General features: G+C 39.2%; 1 protein-coding gene across 6 annotated transcripts in view; it reads left to right on the top strand.

Moving 5' to 3' along the window:
* The window catches only part of FHIT (fragile histidine triad diadenosine triphosphatase), a 1,028,576-nt gene that overhangs the window by 89,181 nt on the left and 923,503 nt on the right, over nucleotides 1-15,892 (top strand). Inside the window, exon 1 of one of the 6 annotated variants that reach the window (XM_054036272.1) lies at nucleotides 7,909-7,951. The exons of the other annotated variants lie outside the window; for them this stretch is intronic. The gene's annotated coding sequence lies outside the window, so the exon portion shown is untranslated. Of the gene's footprint in view, nucleotides 1-7,908; nucleotides 7,952-15,892 lie in introns of those variants that run through there. 6 annotated transcript variants of the gene reach the window in all.

The following is a 15,892-nucleotide window of genomic DNA, read 5'->3' as shown; positions in this document are numbered from 1 at the left end:
TTTTTATAATACCATATGAATTAACTCTTTAATGCTTCCCAATCGACTTGGTTAGCATCCTATTTTAAAAGACTCTTAGCTTCAGAATGCATGTCACTTAATTTTGTCAAAATTAAAATATGCTTTCACAACACTCTGCAGTTGACTTGAGGCATGGATGCTGTCAGTCATTGTGTTTTCTCTATAACTATGTAATTGGAAATATTGGATGTCCTGAGTTGAGGCTTTTGGATATCATCTTTATAAATTGGATTACATTATAGGGCTTGCCGGCTGATGTTCTTATTTGCTACTATCTTTCTATATTTTGGGACATTTTCTGGATTTGAATAGGAACCCATTAAATAGTAGGATGCAGTAGACTCCCCTCCCCTAATTGTAAAAAGTGGCAGGACTTATTCTAGTCGTCTTCAAAAATTACTTCCACAGTAACTCTTGGTATGCCTATATCTTATTAAGAATTGAACAACACCAGAAAACCCATAGATTTCCTTGATGTCTGGGCAAGAAATTCTTCTCCTCCATCTAAGGCTTCACCAAGCTGTCTTCTCACTACTTCCAGCCACCATCAGCAGAGAGCGCAAAGGATTAAGCTGAGTCCTGAGCTTCATGGCAGCATTTTCTCTTGTGCTAGTTAACCAGGTTGGCTCATCAGTTAAGTTCTGCTTAATTGTCGTTAACACTGTTCCAAGAAGCTCATGGCTAAGGGTCTGGATAGTCAGAAGCATGGAGATAAGAAGAGACTGGTATTTACCCATCCTTGAGTGGAAATTTGGCTGGATTCTGTGTGAAAATTTAAGGATTGTTCTTGCAACACTTGTGAGGCAGAGTGATTCAGTGGAAATGGCAAAGAACAGAGAGTCGGTTTTATTTCCAGCTCTTTCATTGACTTGCTGTGTGATTGTACACAATTATAGGCATCCCATTATTTTTCATATGAGTTTTTTCCTCCCCACGTGACAGTCTTGTTTGTCTCATCGCGAAGGAGCAGCACAACCTCTGGAAGTAGCTGATTGAAACAACAAACCAGTGCTATACTAGCAAAAATACCTGGGCCACCATTTGGAAGCTAAACCCTGAACCCACAACCAAAATGAATCACCACAGTCTCTCCCAACCACGTTTCACACCAGAGTATCCTAAATGGTAAAGCAGCTCACATAGCAAAACAATACGTTCAGCAGGACCTTCGCTCACTCCTCAGTAACAGCAAGGTCCACAATGTGCCGCTGAACACTGAGGAGCTGACAATAGCAAGGAAACAGCTGGGATATGGAAAAGCAGCGGGACTAGGTGGTCTATCTAATGAACTAGTACTACAGTGTAGGACGAGAGCACAGACGTGGCTACTTTAATTGTTGCACGGAGGCAATGCAGATACCCAGACTGTGGAGACGGGCTAAAGTAGTTGCACTACTTAAACCACATAAAGACCTGAACTCTGGAATGAGTTAATGGCCAGTATCCTTCCTCTGCCCAACCTACAAGCTATATGAGCAGACGATAATGGGTAGAATTGCACCAATATTGGAAGGGCATCTGACTGATGATCAAGCTGGTTTCTGCCCTGGATGTTTATGCTGTGGTCAAGTTGCAAACTTAACTCAATACATCAAATATGGCTTCCAAACCTGCAAAATTACAGGTGCTGTGCTTGTTGTTCTGTTGGCTGCTTATGACACTGTGAGCCATCATGCATTTCTACGGAAACTGGCAAGAAGTTTGAGAAATAGCAAGATGTCCAGGGTCATCTCCTTTTTACTTGAGAAGTGAAATTTCTTGGTTGGGATGGATGGTCAGAAAAGTTGATGGTGGGCTCAACAGAATGGATAGCTCCAAAGTTTACCACCCTTGCTGTTTAATGTGAAGAGAAATGACCAGCCAGAATTCCCTGGCATGCAAAGATTCATTTATGCAGATGATCTTTGCAATGCCACCAAATCAGAAAGATTTGAGGACACTAAGTACATTCTAACTGGATCCCAGAGTGTACTTGGAGAATACTGCTGCACAGGGATCCTGAATGCCAGCCATATTAAGATACAAGTGTGTGCCTCCCACCTGAAACACCCTCAGGCCAAGGAAAACCTCTGGCTATCATGGAATGGTACAGTCCTTGAGCACTATGAACATCGGATGTACCTTGAGGTCACATTAGACAAGACACTGACATTTCAAAGAGGATGTCAAGAGGTTGAAAAAGGAAAGTGAACACCAGGAATTATATACTCCAGAAACTGGCCAACACAAAATGGGGAGCTGAATTTGTCAACAGTTGTGGAGTATGGTCACATTCAAGCCATGCACAGAAAATTGATATTGAATGCAATCAGTCCTGTAAGATCACTACAGAAGTTTCAAACCAATACCACACTGTCACTAGACTGCCCAGTGGAGATTGTATCACCATCAGTGAGGTGGGATGACTTTAGTAAAAAGAAAAGACAAAAACAGGTGCATGGTCCAAGGTATCCACTGTATGGACACATTACACCACCTAAGAGGCTCAAGTCCAGAAAGAGCTGTGCCTGTGAAAATCACTTACCCCAAAATACCACTGTGGAAGGTTACAGAATAACAAAATGACAGGAAATACCAATGATTTTGGAGGGCCTGGATCCTTCAGAACAACTCCTTCCAGATTTGAATGAAACAACTCCTCCTGACTTTGAATGAAAATACTGGTGTACTCTAAATGGAGTGATAGCTGGGGTGGCAAAGAGTGGTGTTAATATAATCATGTGGAAACTGAGGAATGACCGTGAATGTGGAGAGCTTAGGCAAAAACTTGAACATTGCATGGTTCAGTTCCCCTGTCAACATCCTGTGCTCCAAAAGAACTATTAGAGATAAATGATAAAACCAGTTCATGGCTGCAGTTTTGGAGTGATAAGCTATGGTGATGATCGCCTGTTTTGTCTTATATGTTTTAATCTATTTGTATAGCGCCTTGCGCAAAGTGGCTCCATCCTGGTTGGCCTCTAAACACTACCACAACATTCATCAATAGTAATAAAGTGAAGGTCTTAACCTCTCTGTCTGTTTCCATATCTGGAAAGCCGGGATAATAATGCTTATCCACCTTTGTCAAGTTCTTTGGACTCACTGGATGAAAAATGATAAAAAGTGTTGTATTACTCACATGACTTGAATACATATTTGCATAATCAATGCCCATGGTGAAAATAGATGTGCAAATTCTAAGCACACTGCTACCTTAAAAATAATGATATTCATTCTCCCTTCCCCTAAGTTTGCCACATGGCTGCCCAAAGATCATAATAAAATGTCTCTCCTAAATATATATTATTTTTGTTTCAGAGTAAGGAAGATTAAACCTTCAAGTCTATATTGAATGTTTCAGGTTTTATGTAGAGAAATTGGAGATAAACATCAACGTTGAGATTTATAGTTGGATCCACATTTGAAGCATGGCCTTGCTTTCCATATAACCTCGTGAGGGAAGCATGACTTAACACGTTGTGTACCCAGGGAGGCTTGCATGTGGGACCTCCTGAACTGGAGTTCTGCACATTTCATGGAGGGGAGAAAGGCAGCCTTCAGCAACTGACTCATACTGAGCCTTGATGCATAAGTCCTCAGTAGAATATTTTTTTTTAATAAGATTCCCTAGTGATGCTAGGGATGTTTCTGAATTTGTTCTTAGGAGTGAGCCTACAGAAACTGAAATATAAATCCAGAATTTAAAAGGGTTTTTTTGCATTATTTTACTTTTGGAAATCAAAATGGAGACAAGTGGATGCAAATGAATTTAAAGAATTTTCCTTGTTGATCTGACTTGTTATACTAAAAAATATGGTAGTGTATAGCTTTTTTTACCTGACAGCGGTGAAGGATGATAATCTCCTGAGAGGATACCATCTAATGCTGACTTTAAATGAGCAACAGGCTTTGTGGATACTGTAGACAGAAAGATGTCACTGCTGGTATGTTTCTTTCTCCTCTGGCAGTGTAAGGGAGCATGCCTTCTCCCTGATCATTGAAGTTGTCACTCTGAAGCAGACATAACTTTCCCAAACTTTGTAATCCCCAACTGTCTGACTTTGTAAGGCAAATCTTTTCATGTATAGGAAATGTTATCAATCGCTACAGCTGTGTTTTGTTTTTTTAAAGTGATTATAATTGTATAACTTCTGTATGTGTAAGCCCTGTCTGAATGAGCTCTCCCCTGACATCTAATGATGAGCTGGGGAAGAGGACTTCAAGAGCCAACCTTGTTTGCATGGGCACACCCACCGTATCTAGGTGCTCAACATGATGGGACTGCTTTGCCCAAATTATCACTTTTGGCTCGAGTTGGGTCACAAATCTCTTTGTCATTAGGGCAGGGGCACTAAAAGATTGTTATCCTTTTTGTGTGAATCAAGGGCAGCAGAACTGTGCTTGGTGTTCCCTGTTTGAGGGACTCACCCTCAACTAAAGTGCACTCGCTAGGCAGAGGACTGGGGTGCCAAAGCCCAGTGAGTTGAGAGATGGTGGGGATGGGTATTTGTACCTGGTGGTTTGGGCTCTGCATAAGGGTCATAGACACCATTTTACACTTCCTCTTTCTACTGTGTAATAGCAGAGCTCAGTAAGACTCAATTGAGAGTCTTGTTACACACCACAGAGCTGAAATCACTGATAAGCAGGTCTAACCATTAGTCCTGCTTTGGGACAGTGTCTCTGATGCAAGAGACTGCCCATATGCATTAGCAGTGAGGCTCCTGTACTAACAGCTGAAATCACTGAGAGCTATGTCAAGTGGTGGGACCAGAAGATACTCTCACAGAGAGGAGCAGTTGCCCACAGAGTAGTGATTAGCCAGCAGGGCGACTGGCAGAGTGGAGTGGCGAGTGAGTGACTGGACAGCGAAGCGAGCAAGGTGCCTTCCTGTTCCCCCTCAAATGAATGCTGGGTTATTTCCCTCCTTTTATTAAAAGTTTCTTTTCTCCACTCAGACTTTGTGCTTGTGAGAGAGGAAGTAGTATATCTTAGAGGTGCCCAGGGGGTGGTATGTAACTGTCCCAGTTTACTGGGTGGGGTTCTCAAGTCGGTTTTGTGTTGTATTGTTGAAAAGGAACTCCTAGGTACAGGAGCGGCGCCAGGGTTTTTGCCGCCCTAGGCGGCAGCGCTCCTCCTCTGAGCATTTGGCGGTGGGGGTCCTTCTGCTCCACATCTTCACCCCACTTCGGCGGTGGGTCCCGGAGCGAGTGAAGGACCCGCCACCGAATTTCCGCCAAAGACCCGGAGCGGAAGGACCCCCCCCGCCGCATTTCCTCCAAGGACGGCAAAATGCCACCCCCCAAATCCTGCCACCCTAGGCAACTACCTAGGGTCACCTAGTGGAAGCGCTGGCCCTGCCTAGGTATTCAACCTAGCCCTTGTTGCTGCCAACTCCAACTGGCAGAAGGGTTACCTGTGTATGGAGTGAATTACCTGTGATAGAGTACACTCAGTATTCACTTTGATCAAAGGAAAATTAATTGTTTTTTGTTAAATCCTACTGGTATCAAATTCTGTCTGCAGATGATGATGTACATACATTTTAGAAAATTGTATGTAAATATACTCATTAGTGCACAGTAATATTGAACGCCTACTTTGGCCCTGGGACAATTTGTCTTTTCAGAGCACAAAAGACTATTACTGTTTATTAAAAACAGTAATTAGTTTTCCAGTTTTTTTAAAGATGATATTAATTCCCACTCTGTCTTTCCATCTTATACCTGAAGAACTCACAACAAAGAAAACATGTTTTTCTTCCCTAAAATTTTGTAAAGAGATTTCTAAACAGACCTTAAAAATTATCCTAACATTTCAATCAGTGGAGAGAGGGTGAGTAATTTATTTTGGTGGGTACAAGTGGTTAGGAATGAAAAAAGGCCCGATCCTGAAAACATTTCTGCATTTTTACAGAATTAGGAGCGAGGTGACAATAGCAATTCATGTGTGGCTGTACTCACTCTTATTAACAATAAATCTCATGGACTCCCTTACTGCTTTTGTTTTAGAATCTTTATTTATTGATATAATAAAAAAATCTCAGTACGATTGGAAATCTGTGCACTTGGCGCGTAACATAAAAAGAAATCATTCACCTCAAATAGTTGTTTTAATTCCATTCATGATTTATTTATTAATAACATAATTTAATGTGAACTTGTTTTGAATAGGCACATTTCTTTTTATTGTAACTCTTTAATGGTATTGTGATCTATGGTGGCCGATTATAAAATGTGTGCAAAACACGTTGCTAATGGCAGAAATGGACCAATCACTGTAGAGACTATTTAAATACCACTCACTGTGCAAGTGGCAGGTGTTCTGGGATCTCTTTGTGCAGTATTTGTTGGGTACTGAAGAGGTGGGTGAGAGAGAGTGAATTAATTAAATTCATGACTTTTATAAGGGTGTCCTGCCATTTATAAATCACTGAAAGTAATCGTCTCCATCTTTCCATACATGTTTTAGTTCTCTAACAATGTTTCCTTTTCTGTTGTCTTTTAGACATAATTTTTCAACTCAGCTGTATAAATCCATTTAAAAACTGCACATAATGGAGTACTAAATCAGAGGCACTAGTGAGATAAATACATATATATATTCAGAATTAGAGAGGAGTTTGAACCAAAACCTTGGCTGCAGATTCCCCGTAACTTAGGGTGGTCAGAACCAAACTGGGTCTGAATTTCAGAGCTGGTCATTTCCTATGACTGACTCAGACACCCTGAATCCCCTCTGCTTGCCCACACGGTGACCTGCAGGCTCCTCATGGCCACTGAGTGCATGGCAGGCTAGTGCGCTGTACATTTGCTCCTTGGCTTGCCATGCTCTAACTGACCATGTAGACAAGCCCTTACATTCCTTTCTGCTTTATATATGTGCTGTGTATAGTTCTGTTGCTTGCTGGCATTTGCACTTGGTTAGTGAATAAAAGCTAGATTAGTGACTGAAAGTCTAATATTATGGAATCCGACTGAGCTGAGGTATCAGAAGACAAATGTACAAAGTTATAAATTCTTGTTACTGAAACAACTTGGGATTCTATGTATTCATCTCATTTAAATAATCTATCAATACATTTATAAAAACTCAAGCCTCATCAGTCCATCGATCATTTATTTAATAACTGCCTAGTTGTTCTTGTGACCCTACTAACTAAATGTAAGTAAACCTCACACAAATGTTACTTGGCCTGTATAAAATGTTCTCTTTTAAATTGGAAGCAACATTTTGAGTTTTACTCTGATCTGAATTTGAACATAAGGTTTTACTTTAGCACATCTGCAGTATTTTATCCTTAGCAGAGCCCTTGCACATCCAAACATACAGTTGGAAACTGCGCTTAGTAGCATACTTCATGTTTTTGCTGTGATGACAGGGATGAAGGTCTGGAAATTTGGCATGTCCCAAACCTCTACTTGATTCATCTCTTAGCATTTGGCTAAAATTAGTTCAGCATCTGAAATGCCCTCTTTTGGGGAACTGTACACTTGCAGGAAGTGCACTCAATGACCACACAAGACTTTTCTGTTTCTCCCAATCATGAACCTACCATGACGTTTAAAATAATTATTCAAGATTGTTATATGCATCTGTTTCTTGATTCTGCCCTTTCCATAGGCTGAACTTTATGTACTTTTATAGAAGATATTTTGGCTGCACATAACTAATCAAGATTTAATATTTTGTTTAAATATAGCTCCTGTATTTACTAAAAGCATAATAGCATTTATACAAACCTATCAGAAATACTAAAACACAATAGCAGAAACTGGGAGTTTCAAAACACATATTGGAATGTGATCGCAGTCTCAGTTTGTTTGCTTCTAAAAAGAACGCTCTCTGAGGCTAGGAAACTGATGTGTTTATTGTTGTCTTATTAGGGTTCTGTTACTTAATTGCATTACTGAAGATCTCCACTTCTCCGGCATCCCAGTGATAATAGGTATAGACTTCTAATATATTTCCTCTTGCTGTTTTGAACATACTGCTTGTGATTAAAAAAATTACATAGACAAGCTGTAAGAAAAAGTTACTCATGCCTGAAAGTTGGTTAATATCAATTATGCTCTTGTGCCTAATAACCCATGGAAAGGAAACATATCTTGTTTGTTACAAATATCCTGTGCCAAATCATGAATAAACAGCTGCTTTGTTTTTGTCGGTATTTACAGCATCACTTTAACTACTTTGACCCCGCTCAAAGAAGTAATGAAGAGCTGGATGCCAGTGATGTTGATAAACCGTGGCAATTTCTGCATTGTGTCCTTATAGCTTCTTCTGCTTCAGTCTCTATTATTTAAATTACTTCTCATTACAGTCACACTATTAACGGGAAGTGCAGCAGTCTGACGCATAGGAATAAAGCCAGCTAGGACACTGAGACTCCTTTTTTTAGAGTACCAAACTTTCAAATTTAAAAATAAAAATCTTACAAGAAAGAGAACTTTATATCTTTATAAGTTTCTGTACTGTATAATTATGGGAAATGAAGAAAATCCCAAAAGACTTCAAAGCATCTCTTTCCTGTGCAACGCAAATGTTAAACAATTTGCCTGGGGCGGGGGTGGGGGTGGATTTTCCATCACTGACCATTTTAAAATCAAGATTAGGATGTTTTTCTAAAACACATGGTCTAGGAATTGTTTAGGGGAAGTTCTATTTCCTGTGTTCTACAGGAGGTCAGACTAGATGATCACAATGCTCCCTTCTGACCTTGGCATCTATGAAATGTTACACAGCAATTGAACTGGGGGGATGTGGGACGGAATCCTCCTCCATTCTAGTTTTGAAGTTTCTTTATGGCTGAACCATTTTGTTATGGGTCCATACCCTTGCATTTTAATTGGCTGACCCTATCCCCAAAGTCTCCTTGAACTAGAGTGGATAAAGAGAGCTAGCTTGCAGAGATATCACTGTCATGTTAACTGCACTGGTTCCATTGCTTGCAGGAACTTCCACAGTGTACACTTGGCATGGATTCGGATTTGGATTTTTGGATTATTTGGATTTTATTTTTAAGATATAATGATTGTGTTAGATGGTATTGTTCATTAAGTTGTAAATAGTACATGTTTGGATAAGAAATTTAAGAGAAGTTCAAAGTGAAAAGATTAATATTTTATATTTATGTGTTTTCTTTGATTTAGTTTTTTTGAACATACTCATTTGCCATGGCAACAAAGATAAGTATTGTGACAAATTTTAACATTTTGATTTTTATATAAGATTAATTTTTTTGATAACTGAAAATTTAAGATGTAGTGTCAGGATTTTTAATTAGTCTGGTCATCATCATCATAGCTTGTTGCTCCAAAACCACAGCCAAGACCTGATGTTGTCACTTACCTAAAAGAGTTCCTTGAGAGCCAAGAATGTTGACATGGACACTGCATCAGGCAGTGTTCAAGTGTTTGCTTAGGCTAGCCACATTCGCATTTGAGGTCCTTCCTTAGCTTCCCCTTGATCATATTTTTAACACTCTTTGTCATCCTAGTTCTTGCTTGATTTAGAGTAAACTAGTATTTTCATTTGAGGTTAGAGCCTGGGGCAGTTGTTCTGAAGGAACCAGGTTCTCCAAGATCATTGGAATCTCTCACCATTTTAACAATGAGGTGTCCAGTGGCACCTTATAGACTAACTGGTTTGTTTGGGCATAAGCTTTTGTGGGTAAAAATCCACTTCTTCAGATGCATGAAAAAAATTCTCACCATTTTTGTTACTGCCACTTATTTTGGCATAAGTGATTTTCAGAGTCTAAGGTCTTTTGGGATTTGAGTCTCTTGGGTGGTGGAATGTGTCCAAAAAGTGGATATCTTGGATCATGCACCTGTTTTTGTCTTGTCTTTTTTCTGGAGTCAGCCCATATCACTGATGGTGGTGCAATTTAGCAACTGTGTAGGCGTTGGTTTCAAACTCCCTGTAATGATCCTACAGGACTGATTAAGTTCAGTAACAATGCTGTGGGCTTGGCTTGAATTTGACCATACTGGGGCACATTACTCCACACACAGGATGCATGGAACACAGGGTGAGATTGGTTGCTTGGAGTGTTTTGGGGTCAGCTCCCCATTTTGTGTTGGTCAGTCTCTGGTGTACGCAGTTTCTGGATTTCACTTTCTTTTCAGCTTCTTGATATGCCTTTTGAATATCAGAGTTCAAATAATGTGACCCCAGGGGACACTGGATGTTCATGGATTGTACTATCCCAGGGTATCTGGAGTTTTTGCTTGGCCTGATGGTGTTTCAGGTAGAAGACACACATTTGTTCTTGCTGGGGTAGGCATTCAGGAACCACATGTGACAGTATTTTCTGAGTACACTCAGGCAGCCATTTAGAATATGCTTAGTGCCCTCAAATCTTTCCGATGGGGTGGTGATGTAAAGTTCATCTGCATAAAACAATCTTTGCATTTTGGGGAGTTTTTGCTTTTCAGTTGCGTAGACTTTAAACAGCAGGGTTGATAGCAATGAACGTTGAGTTAATCCATTCTGTTGAATATGCCATAAACGTTTTTAAACATCCATCTCACCAGGCTGGTCATTGGCAGCCCAACTACAATGGACATTATGACACAGCTCAGCCTGAGGGAATAAACAATGTCTTAGAACTGGAACCACAGAGAGAAGAGAAACGTTTTCCAAATTCAGAGGGGTAGCCGTGTTAGTCTGAATCTGTAAAAAGCAACAGAGGGTCCTGTGGCACCTTTAAGACTAACAGAAGTATTGGAGCATAAGCTTTCGTGGGTGAATGCCCACTTCATCAGATGCATCATTATGTTGCGTCTGATGAAGTGGGCATTCACCTACGAAAGCTTATGCTCCAATACTTCTGTTAGTCTTAAAGGTGCCACAGGACCCTCTGTTGCGTTTTCCAAATTGTACATGTGACATGAATATCCATATCTCATTAATGTATAAAAAGTAATTTTGTGGGTGTGTATAATTCCCATGTATCATTTTGAAATTTACAATCTAGAACTGACAAGACCAAACTTAGAGGAAGTTTTACCAGCGACTTCAGTGGAAGCAGGATTGTGCCGTCTACGATAGCTTTTTAATTGGAAAATTAGCTTTGGTGCCTACCTTTTAGGTGTCATTTTTAAGATGTTCAGATTACAAATAAAAGGCTACACGTTCACAGCAGTGCGATAAGAGGTACAGCCAGTAATAATGGCGCACATCATTTGAAAGTATTTGGTTCTGTTTAAGTTTTACAGGACACACATGCATAAACCCTAATCAACATGGCCTTGTAGGCTAGCAGGATTAGTATGTACCCTTAACAGAGAGACGGGTATCTGAAATTTCACCTGCTCCTCTGTTAGCTGGCTAAATGCTAGTGCTGTTATGAGAAAAGTTCCGCTCTAGAGGAGTGCGTGTGCTGCAGTTAAGATGGGCTTGTGAGAACCTAAAGCTAGGATGTGGTGGGTTTGTAACCTAATGGCGATGCAATAAACTCACATGTCTGTACATTTATCATTGATCTCTAATGGATGAAACTCTCTATTGCATAGCCCTTTCCTCTTCAGTTCACAAATAGAGGTCAAAATATTTGGAATGGAAAGGTTGAAAGTCACTAATGCTTCAAATAGATTGATCCTTCCCTACTAAAGTCAATGGTACTGTTTCCATTGAATTGTATTTGAGCAAGATCAGACCCCTATGCAACTGGCTGATCATCTCTGGGTCCGAAAACATTGCATGCAGTTGTGAATATAAAAATTGCATGTGTAATTCATACTTAATTTAAATGCATGTATAAGGCACAGATTTTTGTACATGTAATTTTCTCAGTCTGCTCCTGTGTTATAATTAAAATTTCAAAATTGCATATGGGGCTTATGTGCTCAAATCACATTAATTTTTTGAATTAAATAATTCCTACTTCTCTCTTGGAATTAATGTTTATGTGTAACTTGTTTATACTTTATTTTGAACATTTAGTGATAGAAAATCTTTCTTTTGATACTTAGATCAGAAAATTAATTGTGCCATCAACAGTTCTCTTTAGTAAAAAGCAATTAGGTCAACAAATTGTTGGGGAAATTTTATTGCCCTTTTTCTCAACAATGCATGCGCTTAACTTCTGCTTGATTCAGTCTCCTTGACATATTTAGAGGTTATTCATCTCAGTGTTTAAAGATTGCCGATTGATGTTTAAATGTTGGTATTTGTAATGTGTTTATATTGAAGTTAAGAGCCAGTATAGGTCCAACTCTACTTTAGAAACTGTTCAATAAGAAAGCCTTTTAGAAAAGTATCCAAGTACTTAAATTATGATGTACATTAAAGTAAAATTGATGCTTAAGGACGAGGCTATTGGGACATTTCTGGCATTCTCAGTTTCTGATTTTGTTGTTTGTTAGAACAATCTTATGCCTGCTTTTTAGTTCACATGAAAAATTACCTTAAAAATATCACCATTATCTTTTAAGAGAACGGTACCAAATACTCATTTTGACTGACTCATTTGCAACTAAATCAGATGCAGTTTAGACAAAAATAATGTTCTTAGTTTATTTGCTTGTATCACCATATTTATTTGGATTTTATTTTTAAGATATAATGATCAATGTAAGTAGATAAAAGAATTTGCCCAATAGGACTTAATAGGTCAGTTTCAATAGGGGCATAATTAGAGGCTCTTTAAAAAAGTTCTTTAGGTTTCATAGCAAAGTACAATATTTAGATAGGAGAAAAACTGAGAAAAATATAACACAGTTCCTTCCAGTAGTAGTATTTACTCACTATACCTTTTCCCAAAGAAGTCACTGACAATTACTGAAGAAAATAAACAGAAATAAAAAAATCAAAAGTTTCAGATAGGCAAGGTGATTGAGGTAATGTCTTGTAGTGGACCAACTTCTGTTGCTGAGAGAGAGAGGCTTTCGAGCCACACAGAGCCCTTCTTCAGGTCTGGGAAACATACTCCCAGTGTCACAGTAAAATACAAGGTGGAACAGTTTCAGATTGTCCACCCCCAGTTTGCAGGAGGTAGAGAGGAAGGAGATAAATCCATTGTGCCACTAAGTATAAAAACAAAAGCTTCTGGACCAAGAAAATATAGATAAAGTAGCATATAACATAAAGTGTCTTACCTGCCACTTCGTGAACTAGGCTTGAAAGAAAGAGAAGAGATGTGTATACAACGTATATCTTGGCAGTAACACAAATGGATTGCCAAGCAAATTTAAACCAACCATGAAAAGTTGGCAGCCCAAGTAATTCAAAGCAAAAGGGGGAAAAAGTAATGAAACAGCTCAATGTCTTCTTGTCTTAAAGGTGTCATAAACTCTCAATCATTCAGACCCTCCCCAGAGTCACTCTACCAATTCTTTTCCTTTATCTTCAACAGACAACATGCGACTTCTCTGACCAAGAAGATATATCTTAAAAACACTTGCAAGTATCATTGATTGGTTAAGTAATAGACGTTTCAGGGCTATGCTTTGCAAGATTTTCCTTTGTACAGCAAACTCCTATCTTCTTTCTTGAGTGATCTAGGGAAGGTAAAATATAGCTGTAAAACTTCATCTGTTTTTCTCCACCTTAACAGTCTTTATTTAATGTTTTATATGGTCAACCACAAGCCTTTCCTTTTTATTTCCCAGTTATTCTACATAAGGATTTATAAATGGAGTCTACCACAAGATCTGACCCAAATAGTCTGACTAAAATTATGGCCATGAAAATATCTTGAAATAATCTTCAGATCCAGTATGGGCGCCCACAATATGTTGTTGGGATATTTTCTTTTATTACTCTTACCTGAAAAACATGTTAGATTATATGGTTCATGTTTCATATAGGTGTATTTTCCTATTTTTGTGTCAATTTTTTAAATATGTTTTGTAAAAAGTAACATAAACAAAGGGCACAGAGAAGAAATATTTGAAGTTACCAGTAAGTCAAGACTGCATTGAACAGTAAAGAGCTGTTTGAAAATATATTTTTATTAATACATACAGAAATAAAACTATTGGAAATGAATCACTCAAAGTTTGCATAAGGTTTCTTCTAAATATTCTCCTAACCAATTAGATTAAACAATATTTTCATAAACATGATTAAAATTCTTTTCCTCTGAAACTTCACACTACACTTTGTTTTTTCATGCTCTCTTCACAGATAATATAGAGAGCGGTTGTAACCATATTTACAGCAGTTACTGTTATATGCTACAATTTTAATAAAGGCATTATAGATTTTAGTCTGAATTTATCTGATGAGTCAATTGTATGAAATTGAAAACATTAAAAATGTAAAAAGATAAAAAACAATTAAATTTAAATAAAATGTTTAATGTATATTACATTAATTTTTGTCTCGGTTTTGTATACTGCAGCAGTTTAATAGAATTTTTATAGTTTTTTTAACCATAACTCTGTCTAGTTGTTTGAATATAAAATAGAGCTGAATAACACAGTACATCATTTGTAGATTGCTAATACCACATCCAATAATGGATTTGTGAAGACACAAGTGTAGTGAAGCAAGATATTAAACCTTTCAAAATATAGCTTAAGTTTACATAGCTGACAAAATAACTTGTGAAGTTTCTAAACTGTCCCAAATGGTCATAAAGTATCTTTTTGATGTCATGTAAGCAGATATCCAAGGTAGCACTGGCCATTCCTCTGGGAAAGGGAATCAGTTACCATCCTGATGAGGGCACAGACTTCTCCCTCTCTTAGCTGCTATCGCTCACTCCCTGTTTTAAGTGACAGCCCTGCTCGCATACTGTGTATAAGAATGGGCCTAGAAGCCAGGTTTGCAGAGTCTGGGATGGCTGACATTCCTACATTGCCACCAGGAGCTGTGTAAAAGTTATGCACCCCAGGAAACACCACCCAAAGGGGCAGAGCAGCAGCACCCTATGGCATTCTGTTGAACTCTGGAGGGTGCCTCAGGAAGTTGTCTGGGCAACCATGCAGACTTCTGGCTTGCTGCGACTTCAGATCTCACCTTGCTTTCTGATCTCCAGTTTCTGACCCCAGCCTGACTCTGACCCTGATTCTTGCTTCCTGATTCCAGCCTGGTAACTATTTCTGATATCTGAGCCTTGCCTATTGATCCTGGTGCTAGCAATTACTCTGATCCCTGCTTGCTGACTGTTACCTCATGGCCATTCATGAGTTGTGGACACCAGACCAGCTGTGACTGCTAGACCACACTGCCTATGGCCCAGTCCCTTACAGCCACATCAGAGCAGATGGGTGAAAAATTCTTTCTGTTTGGACAGGTAAGAGCAGTAACCAGTCTGAAAGTAGAACTTTTTGGCTCCTTCTGGTGAGATCCCAATGGGGCTCCTTTTCCTCCAGGTGTTCTGACTCTCAGAGACAGTCACAGCAAGCAGCTTAAGATCATGTTTCCTGAAAAATTAAGGAAAAGTTAATGGAATAGTTGAAAACGAAAGTGAATAGAGAGTGCTAAACATTATGCAGCTGTGAAGAGGCAGCTGCTGGCACTGAAGAGGAGCAAGTGGCTCTGGCAGGCCCCTCTTAATACTCTTTACCTGGTTTTGGGCCTACAGGCATAGCTTTGTAAGCTAGCTGATTTGGCAGGCAGCTCTAAGGTCCCTTCAAAACATCTTGGTGTCAGAGGTACAGCTCCAAAAATCAGCAACTCAAGCAACCCTTTTGGACCAAAGCCTGTTCCCCTGGTCAAGAGCATAGTGGCAGAGTTATAAAATCTGGTGGGTTCCTGTTCCGTGAGACGGGAAGCCTTCCTGCCTTGGGACCCAATCTGTTATTTGTGTCTAACATCCTGCCTGAACTTCCTGGTGTGCTCAAGGTATTTCTTTTTTAAGAGCTCCAAGTTTATACAAATGTGTGGCAGCCTCCTTTATTTCCTCAGGCCCTCCCCTCCCCACACACACTCACAC

The sequence above is a fragment of the Malaclemys terrapin genome, chromosome 7, assembly GCF_027887155.1.
Source record: "Malaclemys terrapin pileata isolate rMalTer1 chromosome 7, rMalTer1.hap1, whole genome shotgun sequence".
Taxonomy (NCBI): domain Eukaryota; kingdom Metazoa; phylum Chordata; order Testudines; family Emydidae; genus Malaclemys; species Malaclemys terrapin.
This window is presented reverse-complemented; position numbering and strand designations above follow the sequence as displayed.